Raw genomic sequence first — 20448 nt, forward strand, 5'->3', positions numbered from 1 at the left:
GGCAGTCGCTTTGGATTGACTTGCTCAAAACCCTTTCTAACCCCATTTCTGTCTTGCTTCCTGAGCTATAGAAGCTGGAAAACTAAATACTAGACTTCTCAAACACTCTTGGAGCTACTGTTCTGTATGTGATTTAGTTCCACTTGTGTGAGACATTAGAACTATGAGTTATATGGCGAGAGAGGCAGAATGTGAAGCATCCATTTTACTGGTGCTAATCAGGCAGAGATCATGTGATTCTGGAGTCAACAGCTATGATGGAAGCTTAGAAATTTTGAAGCTTTCAACTTATGATGGGTTATTTAGGATGTAAATCCATGGTAAGTTGAGGAGCATCTGTAATTGATAATCTAGACTTAATTAAAATTAAAGATTTAGGTGGCACATGCCTGTCATCCCAGCAGCTCAGGAAGCTGCAGCAAGAGGATTGCAAGTTCAAAGCCAGCCTCAGTAATTTAGTAAGACATTGTCAGCATGACCTTAGGCCTGAGCCTAAACAACTCCATTTTAAAACTCCAGTTTGAAACCTGCAGTCTCACCAGGTAGGCCTAATGGAGCCCTCCAGTAGGCCCTCAGGCGTAAACAAGTCACTTCTCCCCACCCTGCTAAACTCAGAGTGAAGTCTCTGAAAGGTGCCAGATAAGAGAGAAAGGCAAAAAGATCAGGGTGGAGACCAGACCAGATGTTTTAACCCCAGGGTAAATGAGAGACCTGGTGGCAGCTGATAGGGATTGAAAGGGAGGTCAAAAGCCCCAAAATTTGGGCTGGGGATGTGGCTCAAGCGGTAGCGTGCTTGCCTGGCATGCGTGCGGCCCGGGTTCGATCCTCAGCACCACATACAAACAAAGATGTTGTGTCTGCCGAAAACTAAAAAATAAACATTAAAAAATTCTCTCTCTCTCCCCCTCCCTCTCCTCTCTCTTTAAAAAAAAAAATTTTGATATAAATATTGGAGCAAATGAACATTCAGCCAGCCGACACTGATACACACAAGCCTGAGAGCCTGATGAGGGCCTGGACTGACATCCCAACTCTTTTCGTCTGCCTAAACATCTGCGTTGTTCTCACTGCTCTCAAACTCTTATAGCTACATCTTGACCCTGGTGAGAGCCACAACTTCTCCCTCTGACCTCTCCTTGACCAGCTGTCAGCTCCACCCCAGGAGAAGCCTGCCTTGGTTCCTGATCTGAGTGTGCATCTGCTGGACTTAAAGACTAAGGCTTGAGACTTTTTATCTGACACTTGAAGTTAGCATGCAGAGGGACTGTCTGTTATAAGCCTGTCATGATTAAGTGTTTGCAGTACTTAGAGTTAATCTAGAATTGTTTGCTGTGAATGAATTAATCTAGAATTGTTTGTTGTGAATTGATTATGTCAATTGCAGTGCAGAACATCAAGGATGTCATTTCCTTGATTAAGAACCTATGGAGTGGTCTGGGGGTTTGGCTCAATGGTAGAGCGTTTTCCTAGCATGTATGAGGCCCTGGGTTCAATCCTCAGCACCACATAAAGATAAGTAAAGGTATTGTGTCCACCTATAACTAAAAAAACAAACAAACAAACAAACAAAAACCTATAGAGTGAAATTGCATTAAGTGATTTGAGTGAATAAAATATTAAAAAGGGCAGAAGCACATGGACATTCTTTATCTCTCCCCTCACTGCAGATGTCACATCTTTTGTCCATTGTGATAGGCCTTAAGAAACTTAGTGAGACCCTGTCTCAAAACAAAAAATAAAAAAGGTTGAGGAGGGCTAGGGATGTAGCTCAGTGGTAAAGCGCTTGCCTACCATGTATGAGGCACTGGGTTCGATCCTCAGCACAGCATAAAAATAAATAAAATAAAAGTCCATCAACAACTGAAAAAAAAAAGTTGGGGATATAGCTCAGTGACCAATCACCCCTGGAATCAATCCCTGATGCCAAAATAATAATAATAATAGTAATAATAATAAGGGCTGGGGATGTGGCTCAGTGAAAGTGCACTTGCCCAGCGTGTGTGAGGCACTGGGTTTGATTCTCAGCACCAAATAAAAATAAATGAAGTAAAAGTCTGTCAACAACTAAAAAATAAATAAGTAATAATAATAATTATAATTGATAAAAAAAAAAAGTGAAATTAAAGACTTAGGCTCTGTGAAGAGAACAAGAAGATAAGCCATAAACTGGGAAGAAGTATATGCAAAACACATATCTGATAAAGAACTTTTATTCAAAATATACAAGTAAATTTTTTGGGGGTACTGAGGATTGAACCCAGGGATGCTTCACCAGTGAGCCACATCCCCAGCCCCACAAATAACTTTTAACACTCAACAGTAAGAAACTTACAATCTGGTTTTTATTTAAAAAAAAAAAAAAAGGGCAAAAAACCTGAACAGACACCTTAACAAAGAAGATATGCAGATGGCAAATAAATATATAGAGAAAATGTTCTACATTATGTTATTAGGGAAATGCAAATTAAAACAACAGTATCGCCATACACTTGTTAGAATGGCCCAAATCCTGAATACTGATAACATGAAATGCTGGTGAGGATGTGGAGCAACTAGAACTCGATTCTTTGCTGATAGGAATACAAAATGGTATAGTCACTTTGCTACAGTTTGACTGTTTATTTATTAAAACTAAGCATACTTGAGAGAGGCATGATGGTACATGCCTCTCATCCTATTGATTCAGGAGACTAAGGCAGGAGGACTGCAAGTTCAAGGCCAGCCTGGGCAATTTAGGGAGGCACAGTCTCAAAATAATAATTTAAGAAAAGACCTGGGATGTGGCTCCTGGGTTCAATCACCAGTACCTAAACATTCTCTTACTATATAATTTAATGATCACTCACCATGATATTTACCCAAAGGAGTTGAAAACTGATTTTCACACAAAAGTCAGCATATGAACATTTATAGCAAGCAGGTTTGTTCAGAATTGTGAAAACTTTGAAACAACCAAGATGTCCTTTAGAAGGTAAGTAAATACATAAACTGTGGCACTTCAGATAATAGAATATTATTCAGCTCTAAACAGAAATGAACTATCAAACCATGAAAACAACTGGGTGTGGTGGCCACATCCCTGTAATCCTAGCTACTCTGGAGTCTGAGGCAGGAGGATCTCAAGTTCAAGGCTAGCCTCAGCAGATTAGTGAGACTGTCTCAAAATAAAAAAAAGAAACTGGGAAAAAAAAAATGGAGAAACTTTAAATGCATATTACTAAGTGAAAGAAGCCAATCTGAAAAGACTACATACTGAATAATTTTATGGTACATGTGGTACCTTAATATTCCCCTCCACTGCAGTGCTCTAACTACTAACACCACCATCCCATGTTCTCCAGCATCTACTATGGTATCTTCCTCTGTCAGGTGGGAATAATTAGAGTCTCTTCCTCTCTGAATTCTTTTAAGAATGAAAGGATGGGCTGGGGATGTGGCTCAAGCCAGTAGCGTGCTCGCCTGGCATGCTTGCGGCCCGGGTTCGATCCTCAGCACCACATACAAACAAAGATGTTGTATCCGCTGAAAACTAAGAAATAAATATTAAAAAAAAAAAAAGAATGAAAGGAGTTCAGGATGGCTTCTTTTTGTTTGGTTGGTTGGTTTTTGGTACTGGGAATTAACCCAGGGGTGCTTTATCATTGAGCTACATCTCTAACCCTTTTTATTTTTTATTTTGAGATAGGATCTAACTAAGTTGCTTAGGGCCTTGCTAAGATGCTGAGGCTGGTCTTGAATTTGCCATCCTCCTGTCTCAGCCTCCCAGAGTTGCTGGGATTACAAGTGTATGCCACCCTGCCCAGTTTGATTTTTTTTTTTTAATGTATATATGTATGTGTGTACATATGTATGCATTTTTAAAGTGTAGGTGATTGAACTCAGGGCTTTGTGCATGCTGGACATGTACTTTACCACTAAGCTATACTCTCAACCTCATAATTGGTTTTTACAAACCAGTATGATCAAACTGCAGCATAATACTATGTGGTAATCTCCTTGAGGTTGGTCATAACTCAACAGAAACAAAGAACTCAACTTCTGGGGATGATTAGATGATTTGCCAGGAATCATCTAATACTCAAGCCTTGTCCATGGACCAGTGTATTCAAGGAGCCTGGCATGAACAGGTAACTGGCTGGGTTAGTAGATGGAGAGAGTAGTAAGGAGATGTCTCCATTTATAGCTCCTGACTCAGACAGCCCAAGGGGGAGGGGGGTGAATTCTTTTGCAAGCTGAACATTCCAGAAACAGCTAAAAAACCAAGTTGAATAACAATGCAGGCGCACACCACAGGGAAGGAGCACAAAGAATGCAGATTTTAGAGTTGGAAAGACCTGAGTTTAAATTCCTGCCTGGGTGTCCTTGATTAAGGTATTTAATATTTCTGAGCCTCAAATCCTTCATCTGTAAAATGCTAATACGAGTCTTTACTGGGAGTAGGTTGTGTGGGATATGATATAAGGTTTGTAAGGCATCTAGCATATCTGGCGTATAGTAGGTGCCCTGTATATTATGACTTTTTTGTCATTCCTATCAATAATTAACTAGGCTAAAGCCTGGCCAGGTGGTGCATACCTGTAATCCCAGCACGTTGGGAGGCTGAGGCAGGAGGATCATGGGTTCAAAGCCAGCCTCAGCAACATCGAGGTACTAAGCAACTCAGTGAGACCCTGTCTCTAAATAAAATACAAAATAGGTCAGGGGATGTGGCTCAGTGGCCCAGTTCCCCTGAGTTCAATCCTCAGTACCCGCCCCCCCAAATTAACTAGGCTAAAATGCGCATGCGCTCTCTCTCTCTCTCTCTCTCTCTCTCTCTCTCTCTCTCTCTCTATATATATATATATATATATATATATATATATTTCTTTTTTTTTTTTTTTTTAGTTTTTTTGGTACCAAGGATTGAACCCAGGATGCTTAACCACTAAGCCACATCTCTAGCCCTGTTAAATATTTTATTTAGAGACAGAATCTAGCTGAGTTGGTTGCTTAGGGCCTCACTTTTACTGAAGCTGGCTTTGAACTCCTACCTCAGCCTCCTGAGCTGCTGGGATTACAAGTATGCACCACTGTGCCTGGCCTTTATTTTTGATGATGAATACAACGAAAATTTATATGACATTTGATAAATTTTAAAGAATAAATAGAAATACAATCATTTATCAGATCCAAGGGGTATTGGTTTCAGGAACCCCCTTGATACCAAAATATAAGAAAATAATAAGATTTTTAAGAAGAGTAATTTATTGTGGATTAAGATGAATAATTATGGAGTGCTAGGTATATAGTGCACTTGGTAGAGTGCTTGCCTCACATGCACAAGGCCCTGGGTTCAATCCCCAGCACCACCAAAAAAAAAAAAGAAAGAAAGAAAAAGATGAATAGTTATATAAAATTGTTACTCAAAGCCAACCCCCCCCCCACCACCACCACCATTTTGGTGACCATAGGCCACAAGGACACAGTTACCATGAAACCATCATCCAACAACTCTGGGACTCAGACATTGACAAAGAGAGCACATTTCAGTCAGGTTTCTCTTTTATATACCACTTTCATATCACATGAATAAATCCAAATAATCAGTCATAAAGATTTTACAGACCTTCCTTCCTGTATAACCAAACAAATGAACAATGCAAGGGAAGCTGGGAAAAAAGAGAAGGTGTCCAGGTTCCGTTTCATGTGATCTTTTTATTATGGCCCTTATCACCACTCTTCCCCCACACAGATGTTCCCCATAAATGAGCTTGGCTCTGTGAGATTCATACCAGAATGGGATGGTCCAAAGTGGTTTGAAGAGAGGAACTCCCGCTTCCTGAAATGATTCTCTCCTGATATGAATGCAAATTTAGGAAGGAGCTGTCTAAGCCTTTTATAAAAACATATGTGCCCAAGACTGATTTGATTTCCTTCTGTCCTTTTGGTGCCTCTTTTACTTACTAGAGTGATGCTGTGGCTTTGGTTCATGACTTCAGTGAGTGACAGCTGGAAGTCAGCCCTTTCCTCCTGTCCTGATTCAAAAACAGTGGGGCGTTTCCCATAATTCGAGGCCCAGGTGCTTGGAAATACTGCCAACTACTTCTTCCAGCTTAAAAAAAAAAAAAAACTGTAATTGTATTCACTAATTCTGGATTTGGTCATGCATTCACATATCTCAAAAAAATCAGAAGATGTAAAAAGCGTAAAGTGAAATTTGTGTTATCTGTGGCCCGGCTTCCCTGTTTCCTTCTCCAGTTCTACCAGTTTCTACAATATTTCTCTAAAATAGAAATGTTATACATACTTAAAAAAACAAATTTATGTTTTCTTCTCTTTTATTCTTCTGTTTTACATTAATGATAGTACACTATACAAATGTATTTTTCATTTAAAAATTTTAAGAAATTTAGGGATGTGGCTCAGTGCTAGAGCACTTGCCTAGCTTGTACAAGACCCTGGGTTCAATCCCCAGCACCACAAACACACAAACAACAACAACCACAAAATACCAATGATAAAAATTTTTTTAAAATTTAACAGATACATAAAAACATAGAAATTATTCTATTTATGGGGTACTATATAAGGTTCTGATTCATTTATACATTATGTAGTGTAGTGTTATTTTAAATTTTTTTTCTCTCTCACCCCTGCCACTAGAATGGAGGCCACATAAGGAAAGAGATTTTATTTTGTACAATGTATCCTCAGCACATAGAATGGTGCCTGGAACATAGCAATTGCTCAATAAGTATATGTTGAGTAATTAGATGAAAATATTCAATTCTGCATCTTGCTTTTTTCACTCTGATCATCTCATTTCAAAACATAAGGAACTTTCTAACAGTGGGGCATTCTTCATGACTGTGAAATGTTCCATTGGATTCATTATGATTTATCTAATCAGATCCTTATGATAGATATAATTTGTTTCTAATCCTTGGCTCTCACAAATAATGCATTCACATCCTTGCCCAAACATCATGTCACACATATGTGAATATATCTATTTGCAAGATAAACTTCTCAATGCAGAATAATGAGTCAATCAGTAAAGTGCATGTGGTCAACTTCTTTTAATCAAAAGCACCTTGCCATGTCTAAATAGCATTTTTGATCAAGGTTTGTGGCAGCTGACTATAGCCCTCTCTGGGGAAATCTGTCATTAATGAAATTGTTCTGGTTTGGCCTGAATTTACTACTTTACTTATTCTTGCTTTTTTTTTTTTTTGTACTGAAGATTGAATCCAGAGGCATATCCCCAGCCCTTTTCTGTTTTTTATTTTGAAACAGTTCCTCACTAGTTGCTTAGGGCCTTGCCAAATTGCTGAGGCTGGCTTTGAATTTGCAGTACTCCTGCTTCAGCCTCCTGGGATTACAGGCCTGGGCCACCATGCCTGGCTCCTGCTAAACTTAACAGAAAAGTTCTACATAGGGTGAAACTGGTGGAACAACAGAGATGAATCTCAAAATCATGATGAAGGAAGAAAGAAGCTAGACACAATAGAAAGCACTCTGCACTGTGTGATGCTATTTATATGTTGTCAAGTCAAGAACAGACAAGATGCATCTAGGTGATAGAAATCAGAACAGTGGTTGCCTGGGGCTGGACACCATTGACCCTAAAAGGGTACTGGGGGACTTTCTGAGGAGCTGGGAAAGTTCAGTGTGGATTTGGGTGGTGATTACATGACTATACTTGACAAAACCCATTGATCTGAACTCTAAAATGTTGACATTTTATGTAAATATACCTCATTTAAAAACCATAAAAAACTGAGTTGTATGGTCCTAATTAAGTTGTGTTGCTGCCTGTAAATGGCAGTCATAATGGCAGTTATATGGCCTTTTTTCAGTTCCCCCCAGCACACTGTGCTTTTTCTTACCTAACAGCTTTTCATGTGCTGTTTCCACTGCTTGGAACATTCTTTCCTCCCTTTTACCAGCACACAATTGTACCCATTCTCACACATAAACACACACACAACTCACACATAAACTATCTTTTTTTTTTTTTTTTTTAGTACTTGGGATTGAACTCAGGAGCACTCGACCACTGAGCCACATCCCCAGCCCTATTTTGTATTTTATTTAGAGACAGGGTCTCACTGAGTTGCTTAGTGCCTTGACTTGCTGAGGCTGGCTTTGAACTTGAAATCCTCCACCTCAGCCCCCTGAGTGGCTGGGATTACAGGCATGTGCCACCAAGCCCCCGGCTATAAATAATCTTTTTATAATCCCCCACCCCCACCCCAAGGTACTGGGGTTGAACCCACAGGCACTGTACCACTGAAGTATATCCTCAGCACTTTTTATTTTTTATTTTGAAACAGGGTTTTGCTAAATTGTCAATTGTGATCCTCCTGCCTCAACCTCCTGAGTAGCTGGGATTACAGGCATGCACCACTATACCCTGAATCTTTTTATAGTTCACTTTGTGTCAAAATACATAATACTAGAGAAACAGCTGGAATGATACACATACTATTATAACCTGTGTGAATGACTTTGCAAAACTCAGGCATCAGAAACTACACATTTCTCAATTCTGGATACTTGAATGTAACTCTGTCTACCTTCTAGGTGGAGGTGGGAGATATAATCCCAATAATTTTTTTGCATACTGCTCCCTTGGCCTCCTGAGATTTGAGAAGTATCTGGAGTTTAGAAAATTCAGGAAAATTGGAGAAGGGCCTTGGTTCATCCAGTGGCAACTGAGATGTTCGTGATTCTGTGTAGACGACTTAAAGGTAGAAGGCCCAGTTTTAGTGTCAAAGGCCAACCATTAGAACCTCTTGGATTGTCCTGAGACCTAGGAAATACTTAATGCTCAGTGCTTCTGATGCCTCCAGTCACCCCCACCCTGCTGTCTGCTGGGGTTCTGTATGGGACTGAAGTGGGGGGCCTCTGTCACTCTGCCACTTGCCTTCCCTTCTCTCTCCCAGTTGGATTTGAACTTTAAAAAACCCTTCTATGGAAAACAGGCAGCAGCTGGGGCAGGGGGTGAGAGGGATTTGGGGAGCCCTGGTAAGTTCCAAGGTTGAATTCAACAATAAATAACCAGTAAGAAAACCAGAGAAGAGGACTGGAAGGGAAAGGTGAAAGAAGTAGCTTTTTTTCCCCAAGCTTCTAAGAGAGTTTTGCAAACAATTGAAGTAATTAAAAGTTCTCAGAAGTAGCCGCTATTGCCCTTTTCACCGAGGGAATGTGGGCCAAGCATGATATATTAAGAGAGGGAGCTGCTCTATTGAAGTTAAAAATAATCTTCTGTCACATGGCTAATTTGTTGGAATGCAGCAATAAAGGGCTGTGGGCAGAGGGAGAGCTGGAAGCAGCTGGGGAGTTTGCAGGCAGAGTGTATGCCCTGGGGACTGTGTACACAAGGAGAGAAAAACAGTGTCACAGCTGACTTAGAGCACCTTATCAGAAAACCCACAAAAAGGCAGGAAGAAGTGAAAGCAGGTTCAAGTTCAGAGCCGTGACCTTTGGGTTTATCACACAGTGAAGGGACGGGTCAGAACTTGTCACCTGTGCTCACGGGATGCTGATTCACTCAGCAAGGAAGAAGGCTTTCCAATTCCTCTGCCTTTGAATCCATTTCAAAAAAGTACATAACCCCAAGGAGATTTTTTATCCTGAATCCATGGGAAAACCAATGTATAGGGTCTTGGGTGGAGGGGAGGAACCCTCAAGAATACAAATCCTAGTTGGGGCACTGGAGATCTTTAAACTTTTGGAATTAAGTTAGAGTTGAAAGGGAGTGGGAAAAGTGATTTTGTATAATCCCTGCATTTTCCACTTGAGGCAACAGGCTGAGGGGATGACTTGCTCAAGGTTACTCAATTAGCACGTGACAGAGATAGAGTCAAACCTGTCTTAAATTAGAGAGGAAGGACAAGGTGGTTAGGAAGACATGGTTCAGATGGCCCTGGTGTCAAATCCTGACTCCAGCAACTGGAAGATCCTTTGGCAAGTTCCTAACCCATCTCAGTTTTACCATCTGTAACATGGTTGTAAGCATAGTACCCATCACCTAGAATTGCTATAATGCATGTAAAATGCTTAGTACAACATCTAGCTCAAAGGAAATGCTTAATAAAAGGTTAGGCTGGGTGGGGGTGGCACATGCTTGCAATCCCAGAGGCTCAGAAGGCTGAGGCAGGAGGGCCACAAATTTAAAGCCAGCTTCAGCAATTTAGCAAGGTCCTAAGCGACTTAGCATGGACATTGTCTCAAAATAAAAAAGATCTAGGGATGTGGCTCAGCAGTTAAGCACCCCAAGTTCAATAAGGATACCAAAAGAAAAAAAAAAGGCATTATTATCACACAGATTCTCCTACATATTTTGCATCAAACTTCTTTTTTTAAAATTAAAAAAAAAATTTTTAGTTGTAGATGGACACAATACCTTTATTTCATTTATTTATTTATTTTTTATGTGGTGCAGAGGATCGAACCCAGGGCCTGGCATGTGCTAGGCGAGCGCTCTACCACTGAGCCACAATCCCAGCCCCTTGCATCAAATTTCTAGTTTTTTTTAATAGTATCTTTATCTTATTTAATATTTTTATGTGGTGCTGAAGATCGAACCCAGGGCCTCACAAATGCAAGATAAGTGCTCTACCACTGAGCTACAACTCCAGCCCATCTAGCACTTTTTTTTTAAGTGTATGGTGTTTCTCCAAGTGACATGTATCACTTTTTTTTTTTTTAAGTTGTAGATGGACACGATGCGTTTATTTTGTTTACTTATTTATATGTGGGTGCTGAGGACTGAATCAGTGCCTCACAGGCAAGTGCTCTGCCACTGAGCCACCCGCCCCCCCACCAGCCCCTTCCTAGTGCTTTTATTTGGGTTAACTTGCCCAAACATCATCCTCTTTGGTTTGGGTGGGATTCTCTTTCTCCTCTTCCCATTGCAACTCTCATCTACCACATCTAAAGAAAAAGAGGATAGTCGAACTTAATCTCTCCATCCTCAGGTAAATAAACTCTTTCTCTAGCATTTCCTGCATTCGAACGCATCCTGTGATTTGTCTTTTCTTAAGCCGTACATCCTCCAAGCTATATTTTCATTATGGTTTCCAAATTGTGGACAAGCTGAAAGAGGGTGGATGTGAAGAGTCAAGTATTGCTGCTACAAATGCAGCAACCAAATCTGTTAGAATATTCTAGAATACTTGACCAGTTTTTCAACTTATAATGGGCACCACTGAGAGAAGGGACTCATAAGATCCAGGGGAGGTTTGTGGCAGTCTGAGCACTCCTTGGAGAGGGAGGCCAAGTTCTGTGTGTGAGTATGCACTGTAGAGAACAGAACCCCACCTCACACTAACTTGAGCTGGGAGTTTAAAAGAAGAAAAGGCGAATTTAGTGGCTCTTGTAACCAAGACACCAGATTTCGTTTGTGACTAGATGCAAGTGTTCAATAATGTCCTTAAGGCACCTTTCTGCTTTGTTGGGCTCCATTCTTCAGACTGAATCTTTCCACTTGGCAGATACAGCTCCAGCCTTCTTTCTTTTCCACTTTAGTATTCTTAAAGCAGTAGTCTTCCCTAACTGCCCCCACCTTGCTTAACTCCCTTGTTGATTTCCTTAAATCATGCCTGATTCCTGAAACAAAAGGGCCAAATAAAGGAGCTTCTCTGATTGGGTAGATCGGATCACACGGCCCATCCTGTCACCAAAGGGAGGCAGAACATACTGATTTTGTAGGATTAGGTAGTAGGCAGCCCTACTGCCTTCACACAGAATGGAGTAAGAACAATTTCTCAGAAGCTGGGGCTCCTAAAAGGGAAAGGCCAACCGGCAATTATTTCCATAACACAGTGCCTAGGTGCATTTTTCTGAGATAGTGGTTTATTTTTATTTATTTTTATTTTTTCAAGATGTTTTCAGTTGTTGATGGACCTTTATTTATTTATTTATGTGTGGTGCTGAGGATGGAACTCAGTGCCTCACACATGCCAGGCAAGTGCTCTACCACTGAGCCACAACCTCAGCCCTTGAGATAGTGACTGTTTATAACTTGCTTCACAGTCTTATAATGTTCTATGATCCAAGAAACAGTACGGACTTTTGGAGAGGAAAATGCTTCCTCCTACTCCAGATAGCTCCTTCACTGTGGAGGGTCATGAACCAATGTAACCCAGGCTGTTCTTCACCCTTTTATCCTGCACATAGGAGAAGGAGGGTATTAAGAAAAATTGGGCATGAACCACTCGGTGTCTTCCTCTTTCTGGGCTTCTAGGATCAAAATGCTGGGAGGGGGCTTAATGGTAGAGTGCTAGCCTGGCATGCGTGAGGTCCTGGGTCATCCCCAACTTTGGTGGGGTGGAGGTGAGGAATGCTGGGAAGGAGCATGCTCTGTCATTGCCTGGGGCAGGTGAAAAATTTTGGTGAAATAAGCAGGGAGCTGGGGATGTGGCTCAGTGGTTAAGATCCCCTTGGTTCAATCCCTGGTACCAAAACTCCCCAATAAACAGGAAGCTTGTTTAGCACACACACTCAGCCAACTCATGGGTTAGCTTAACCACTGAGTCACATCCCCAGCCCTTTATATATTTTATTTTGAGAAGGGTCTTCCTAAACTGCTTAGAGCCCCTCGAAGTTGCTGAGGCTGGCTTTAGAACTCATGATCCTCCTGCCTCAGTCTCCCAAGCCTCTGGAATTATGGGCGTGCATCACTAATGCCCAGCTCCAACCTATAGCCTTTATTGGAAGATAATTCATCTTCTGGCTTTCTTTTCTCCCTCAATTAGTTTAGAGCTGGGAAGGGAGAAGGCTTGCTATTAATTGAATCCCTATAGTCAACAAGAAGTTGGGCACATTGGTGCATCCTTCTAAACCCAGCAACTCCGGAGGCTGAGGCAGGAGGATTACAAATTCAAGGGCAGCTTCAGCAATTTTAAAGATGGACACAATATCTTTATTTTATTTATCTTTACGTGGTGCTGAGGATCGAACCCAGTGCCTCACGTGTATGAGGCAAGCGCTCTACTGCTGAGCTATAACCCCAGCCCCAGCTTCAGCAATTTTTGTGAGACCCTAAGCAAATTTGTGAACCCTGTCTCAAAATAAAAAATTAAAAGGACTGGGGACGTAGCTCAATGGTAAAGCACCCCTAGGTTCCATTCCCAGTACCAAAAAAGAAAAAATCCTCAAGAACCACCAACCCACAGATTCACCCTCTTATTCTCCCCCTTTCTTATTAAGGTCACAAGAGCAAGGAGCAATTCCTAGGGAACTCACAGGAACAGTGGAGTGCTCAGAGGTAAGTTGCAATAAAGGCACGGAAGCTAGATTTACTTATATCAGCAGGAGAGACAAACTGTTTTATTTCATATGGTTGGGGGCAGGCAGGAACAACACAGAGTGATTCAACAGTGGCCTGGGATACAGCTCAGTGGTAGAGCTGCTTGCCTCGCAGAGGCGACACTAAATTTCATTCCCAGGACCAGGAGGTAGGAAAACAAAAAACAAAACACACACACACAAAAAAAATTAGACTTCAGCAGAGCCATGTGGAGGGTGTGGCATCCCTGGTATTTTTCCATAGCCTCATGTGACCAGGATCATAGTCACATTTGTCCCCCACCTCTCTCCTCCCACTTTCATCCTCTGTGCCCACCTCTTGGAAAATAAATTGTTTCACTTCCACAGAGATGTGCAGGAGATTGGGACACACAAACCAATTTAAATTAAAATACATTTTATTATTATTTTAAATTACAAGAGGAATGTATGATCTTTGAAAAAACTAAAAAGATATAGAAAAACATAAAGGTAAAAGGTAAAATTAACTACGACTCTCAACTCTGAACTATCTTTTAGCATTTTGACTTATTACTGTCTAAACTTTTTCTTTCTTTCTTCCTTTCTTCCCTTCCTCCCTTCCTTCCCTTCTTTCCCTCCCTCCCTCCCTTCCTTCCTTCCTTTCTTTCTTTCGTGATTGAACCCAGGGACATTTTACCACAGACCTACATCCCCAGCCCTTTAAAAACTTTTAGACAACCTGGGCCATGGTGGTGCACGTCTGTAATCCCAGCAGCTCAGGAGGCTAAGGCAGGAACATCATGAGTTCAAAGCCAGCCTCAGCAATAGTGAGGCTCTAGGCAACTCAGTGAGACCCTGTCTCTAAATAAAATACAAAATAGGGCTGGGGATGTGGCTCAGTGGTCGTGTACTCTGAGTTCGATCCACAAAAAATTTTTAGACAAGGCCTCACTAATTTGTCCATGTTGACCTCAAACTTATGATCCTTCTGCCTCCGCCTCCTGAGTTGCTGAGATTCCAGGAATGTGCCACCATACCTGGGCTCATTATTCCTGTAAAAATTTTATACAAGTAATTCAAATAATATAGAAGTGCATAGTGTAGAAGATAAAAATAGTAAATATTCTGTTGTTTCTCTTAATATTGTGATGTATATATACTATTAAATGCTTTTTTGATTTTACCACTTCCCTTTCTCCTGGCCTCAGTTGAAAGTAATGATGCTTGTTAAACAAGGTCTGGTATGATAGCACCCATTTTACAGATGAAGAACTGAGGCTGTCAGACTTGCCCATAGACATACCTGCCTCCTGCTTATGTGGCCAGGGTCTTTGGGGACAAGAACAATTTCCTTACTTGATAGGCAGCTTCGGTACGAAAAGTTGGGAAGAGACAAGATTTCCACTAGTCAGGGCCATTGACCTTCCTTCTCTACCAGAAATACCCTCACATCTATTCTTTCTTATGTTAGCCCATTCAGTTCCAAGAATTTGATTCTGGGAACATGTGGATGCAAATGACCAAAGAGTCAAGGGAAAGTTCTTTATCAGCAGAAGAACTATTTTATTCAATGTGTTTCCTTACATGAGTTGGGACAATAAGGGGAAAGAATGAGAAGAAATAAAAGGCCAGTTATTTAGACCACTTTCAATGAATCACCCTCCAATGTCATTACCCATCTCTAGTCTGAAAAACCCTGAGTTTTTTCATGCCAAGAAAAACAGAGGGCAGGAAGAAACAAATTATGACCTTGTTTGTGTTTTGCGTCTTAACTATTTGATTTATAGGACTTGATTCAGTGATTATGGATGAAAGAAAATATTTCAGTGTCCCAAACCTAACCTGAACTTAACCGGGGGTAGGTCTCACGTCCACAGCTCAGAGTTAGCACAAAATTAAAATGCTCTGGAAATAAAGCAGTAGGGCTGCCTGTAGGCATTTTCAACCCAGTAGCAAGGTCAAATTCTTTTCCCACACTCCAATATCAAAAAACTCTCTTTAGAAATTTCATCCTTTCCCCTCATTCCAGAAGTTGGGCATTTATTTACTCAATAGATGGTTATTAAGTACCTACTGTGTGCCAAGCACAATATCACACACTGAGGATACAATAGTGAACACAGAGATCAGTTGACACATATGTCAGAAAATATCATGTAGCCATGAATTCTATGGAGTGAAAGAAAATAGAATGATGCGTTAGAGAGGTGGCCACTAGGACTCAGTGGTGGAGCTCTTGCCTAGCATGTATGAGGCACTGGGTTCAATTCTCAGTACCGCATATAAATAAATAAAGGTTCATCAACAACTAATAAAATATTAAATTTTTTTTTTTTTAAAAAAAGAGAGAGGTGGCCACTAGGACGAGGTACTAGCCAAAGCCTCATTTAGGTGCTGGCATTTAAATCTAGATTAGAATAAGACCAATACATGAAGTTAGGGTTGAGGAGACCATCCAGGCAGAGGGAATATCCTCTAAGACAGTCAGGTGCATGCGTATAGAAATTAACTCATCTCAATTCAAGAAAATTCTTGGCCATTAAGATTATTTTTCAGAACTTTATCTGAGTAGAAGATTGGTCAAATCCTTTCTGACTTTAAACCATAGAAACAGATATTTACCCTCAAACATAAGAAGATACATACAAATTATAACTATAATGAGAAGTCACTCCAGATATAGTGGTGTATGACTGTAATCCTAGCCATTCAGGAGGCTGAGGAAGGAGGAGCCAAAGATTGCGACCAGCCTCAGAAATTTAGGGAGGCCCTAAGCAGCTTATCGTGACCTGATCTCAAAATAAAAACACAAAAAGAACTAGGGATATAGCTCCAGTGGTAAAGTACTCCTGGGTTTAATTCCTAGTACCAAAAACCAACCAACCAACCAACAAAAAACCCTGCAATGTGATACAAATGTGATTGGCATACTTTGAAAGCTTTAATAATACCTATATGTTGGGTTGGGTAAACTGGCACTCAAATGCATTGCCAGTGAGAAATAAATTTATGCAATTGCTAACATTACAAATGCATATGCCTTTGACCTAGAAGTCCCATTCTTCTTGTGTGTGTGTGATTATGTAAGATCAAGTTCATTAATTACAGTAATCTCTGAAATTGCAAAACACTGGAAGCAATCCAAATCTCTATCAGCATAAAACTAGTTAAACTGTGTCACATTCATATCAAACTGTAAAATTGTGGAAAACTATGCAACTGTCAAAAAAGAACAAGGAGGTTCTCTCTGCATTAATGTCTAAACTTTTTTATTTTTCAGTGCAGGGGATCAAACCCAGGATCTTGGGCATGTGAGACAAGCACTGATATCTGAACATTCCTAAGATATGTCCTTAAGTTAAAAAAAAGCAAGATGCAGAACTGTAAGTTGTTTGTTATCTTTTATATTAAATAGAAATACTAACTTGCATTTGCAAAAACAAACTCAGGAAAGATATATACACAATTAATAAAATTGATTATCTGGGTGGGTGAGTGAAAGGGATGGAAACTGGGTAGAAAAGTTGGGTAAGATATTTTCCTTTTAAGTTTCATTGTTTTCTTTTTTACTTTAGAATCAAGTGAGAATATTATGGATTCAAAAATTTTTAAATTTGATTCCTCTCCTACTACCACTTAAGTGACTTATTACTTAATTCATAACCACCTCACTTCTTCAGCTACACCACAAGAAGTTCCTACTTGAATCAATGTAGATCATGGTAATAAAGAGTACATTAGTTCAGCTAAATGTTTTCTTTTTTTTTTGGTACTGGGGATTAATCCCAGGGGTGCTCTATCAATGAGCCACATCCCCAGTCTCCTTCAGCTGGGTTGCTGAGGCTGGCCTGGAACTTTTTTTTTCCCCCAATTCCCAGTACCCTGCGCCCCCCCCCCCCCAAAAAAAAAAAAAGATATTTAAATAAAGCTGGTTTTTATTTTTGTGGGGGTTCCTGGGGGTTGAATTTAGAGGCACTTAACCACTGAGCCACATCCTCAGCCTTATTTTGTATTTTATTTAGAGACAGGGTCTAAGTTGCTTAGTACCTCCCTGTTGCTGAGGCTGGCTTTGAACTCATGATCCTCCTGCCTCAGCCTCCTGAGTCTAGCTGCTGGGCACCACTGCACCTGGCTAAAGCTGATTTTAAAATATACTAAGAACTCAATGACATAGTATACATGGGTAAAGCTCTGAGTTCAACCCCCCAGTACTACCCACCCCACCCCTGCAAAACAATAAAAATCTCCACTAAAGGTAGGTTTATTAAATCACTAAGAAGCTTTGTGTGCTTTGCTACTGATCCTTAACAGACTAGATAATGCCATGGAGCAAAGGCAATAGGAATATACAGAGGGCAAAACCAGCCTAAAGAAAACTGTGTTTATGGAAATATGTTTTTTTCAGAGTGGGCTTTACCCAAAAGGCTACAATAGAAACAATGAGAGCCATCTAGTCTGTGTATGAGATTATCTTTAACGAAAAGAATCTTTTCCACTATAAAGAGTTTTATGAGGGCTGGGGATATGGCTCAAGTGGTAACACACTCGCCTGGCATGCGTGGGGCGCTGGGTTTGATCCTCAGCACCACATACAAATAAAATAAAGATGTTGTGTCCACCAAAAACTAAAAAATAAATATTTAAAAAAAGAGTTTTATTATTTCAAAGTTTTTTTTCTTTTTTTTTTTTTGCATCTGTTTTCTCATTGGCACCACACCTCAGAGGTATTGCAAGTTTTTGTTTTCTGTTTGTTTTTTTGTTGTGTTGGGGATTGAACCCAGAGCCTTGGGCACCCATGGCCTAAACACTCTACCTTTGAGTGACACCCCAGCCCTCTTTTTATGCTTTTTAGTCACTCCCTTCTTCTCTTCATGACCTTTCCCTAACTACTAATTCAAACTTCTTTTTTGGGGGGCAGGTACCAGGGATTGAACTCAGGGGCACTCTTAAATTACCACCAGCAGCATATGAGTGTTCCAATTTTTCTGAATATCTTTCAACACTTGTTATTGTCTTTTTGATTATAACCATCCTTGTGGGGCTGGGATTGTGGGGCCTTGTGTTCGATCCTGTGAGCACCACATATAAGTAAAATAAACATTAAAAAAAATAACCATCCTTGTGAGTGTGAAGTGAAAAAAAATATTTTGTGTGGTACTGGTTATTGACCCTAGGGCCTCGTGTGTGCTATGCAAGTACTCTATCACCGAGCCACACCCTTTTTGCTTTCTTTTTGTCTTTATTTTGGGGGGGTACTGGGGATTGAACTCAGGGGTACTCCACCACTGAGCCACAACCCCAGCCCTATTTTGTATCATGATCCTCCTGCCTCAGTACATTTTGTATTTTATTTTATTTAGAGAGAGGGTCTCACTGAGTTGCTTGGCATCTTGCTTTTTGCTGAGGCTTGCTTTGAACTCTTAATCCTCCTGCCTCAGCCTCCCCAGCCACTGGGATGACAGGAGTGGGAGCCTAGCCTTTTGTTTTAAGACAGGGTCTGGCTAGCTAAATTGCCCAGGTTGGCCTTGAACTTGTAATCATCCAGCTTTAGCCTTCCAAGTCTCTAGGATTACAGTTGTGTGCCACCATGCAAAGAGAAATTGTTATGTGAATAAAGCAATATAAACAAAGTATGTATAATAAGCTATGTATAATAAGTTTTGTATAAAAAGGGAGGAGATATGGGTGATAAATAAGAAACTAGTAGTTACATTTTGGAAACTGGAGAGAGCTGTTTACACACATATTTATAAACACATACATTTACTTTTCAAAACATGGATGTATTTACTATCTGTTAAAAATAAGCTAAGGCAGATCTGATGGTGCACAATCCTACCTATTCAGGAGGCAGAGGCAGGAGGATCCAGAATTCAAGGCCAGTCTGGGCAATTGAGCCAGATCCTGTCTCAAAATAAAATTTAAAAAGGGCTGGGATTGTAGCTCAGTCGTAGAGCTCTACCTGGCATTTGCAATATTCTGGGTTTGATCCCCAATGCCACATGTATCATCATCGTCATCATCATCAAAATAATAATAATTATTATTATTATTCAACAAACACTGCAAAGAGGAAGAATCAATGTTCTAAAGCCAGGCAGCCAATGCAGGAATGAAACCATCTTTGTCAATGGCTGTCCTCATAGTAGTTTCTTTCATTTCTAAAAATTGGGCTGGGCTGGGGGCAGGAGGCTATTGGGCCCCATTGGCATAGGACTCAACAGGAGGGTCTTGGGGGAAACTCGAGAAGAGTCCATTTCCTATGGTGTTTCACCCCAAAAGAGGCTGGAGAGGTCTGGTTGACTGTGGTTGGGTACCAATTAGCATGCTGGCAACCAAACCCTCCCTGAGGCTATATCCTGGAGATTTAGTTTCCTAGTTTTATACCAACTTTCTGATACCTCCAGGATACTGGCTGATTCAGTCTGACCCTGGCAAGGGAAAGAGAATAATGCACAGCTTGATGCTGGTCTTTTTTTTTTTTTTTAAGAAAGGAAGAGACTAGGTTGCCAGGGGATAATACCTTGAGAAGGGCAAGAACAAATTTGAGAGTCATGTCATTGTATTTCATTACTGGTACAAGAAAGGAGAATGCCTCTTCCCCCAACATAAAAGAGTATGAGAACACTCAGTAGGTGTGCTTGATGTCTGCAAAAAAATGGACAGAATCCTTGCTTCTTGCTCTGTTCACAAGGAGCATGCACAGGGTTCATCTCAACAGTTCCCTGTTCTAATTCCACTATTTACACAAAAGCAGTATAATCATCTACAAGGTAAATAAGGATTCCCCTGGAGCAGTGTCTCTCACACACATGAATTATAGAGTACACACTTGGACAGCTTCAGGAGAGAACTATCTAATATGTAAAATAAGCAATGTAAAGTGGGGTATGGTGGCATAGGCCAGCAATCCCAGCTACTTGGAACACTGAGGCAGGAGGATCCCAAGTTTGAGGCCAGCCTTGGCAATTCACCAACACCGTCAGCCACTTAGCGAGACCCTGTCTCAAACTAAATAATTAAAAAGGCTGGAGATGTAGTTTAGTGGTAAAGTGCCCCTGGGTTCAATCCCCAGGACCAGGGTGGAAGTGGGGGTGAATGAAGCAGCAATGTTAAATATGTTTAAAATTGTTTAAATGTAAATGCCATCTTCCTCGGAATTTTCCTTAAGAACAAGGTCTCATTTTCAGC

At 40.6% G+C, this 20448-nt stretch overlaps 1 long non-coding RNA gene across 1 annotated transcript in view; it reads left to right on the top strand.

The window, feature by feature from the left end:
• Positions 1 to 16634, top strand: part of LOC139702721 (uncharacterized) — a 37475-nt gene extending 20841 nt beyond the window's left edge. Inside the window, exons 3-4 of the long non-coding RNA XR_011705299.1 lie at positions 13198 to 13255; positions 16538 to 16634. This is a non-coding gene — a long non-coding RNA (uncharacterized lncRNA). The remainder of the gene's footprint in view (positions 1 to 13197; positions 13256 to 16537) is intronic.
• The last annotated feature ends 3814 nt before the right edge of the window (positions 16635 to 20448 follow it).

Source organism: Marmota flaviventris, chromosome 18, assembly GCF_047511675.1.
Source record: "Marmota flaviventris isolate mMarFla1 chromosome 18, mMarFla1.hap1, whole genome shotgun sequence".
NCBI lineage: Eukaryota > Metazoa > Chordata > Mammalia > Rodentia > Sciuridae > Marmota > Marmota flaviventris.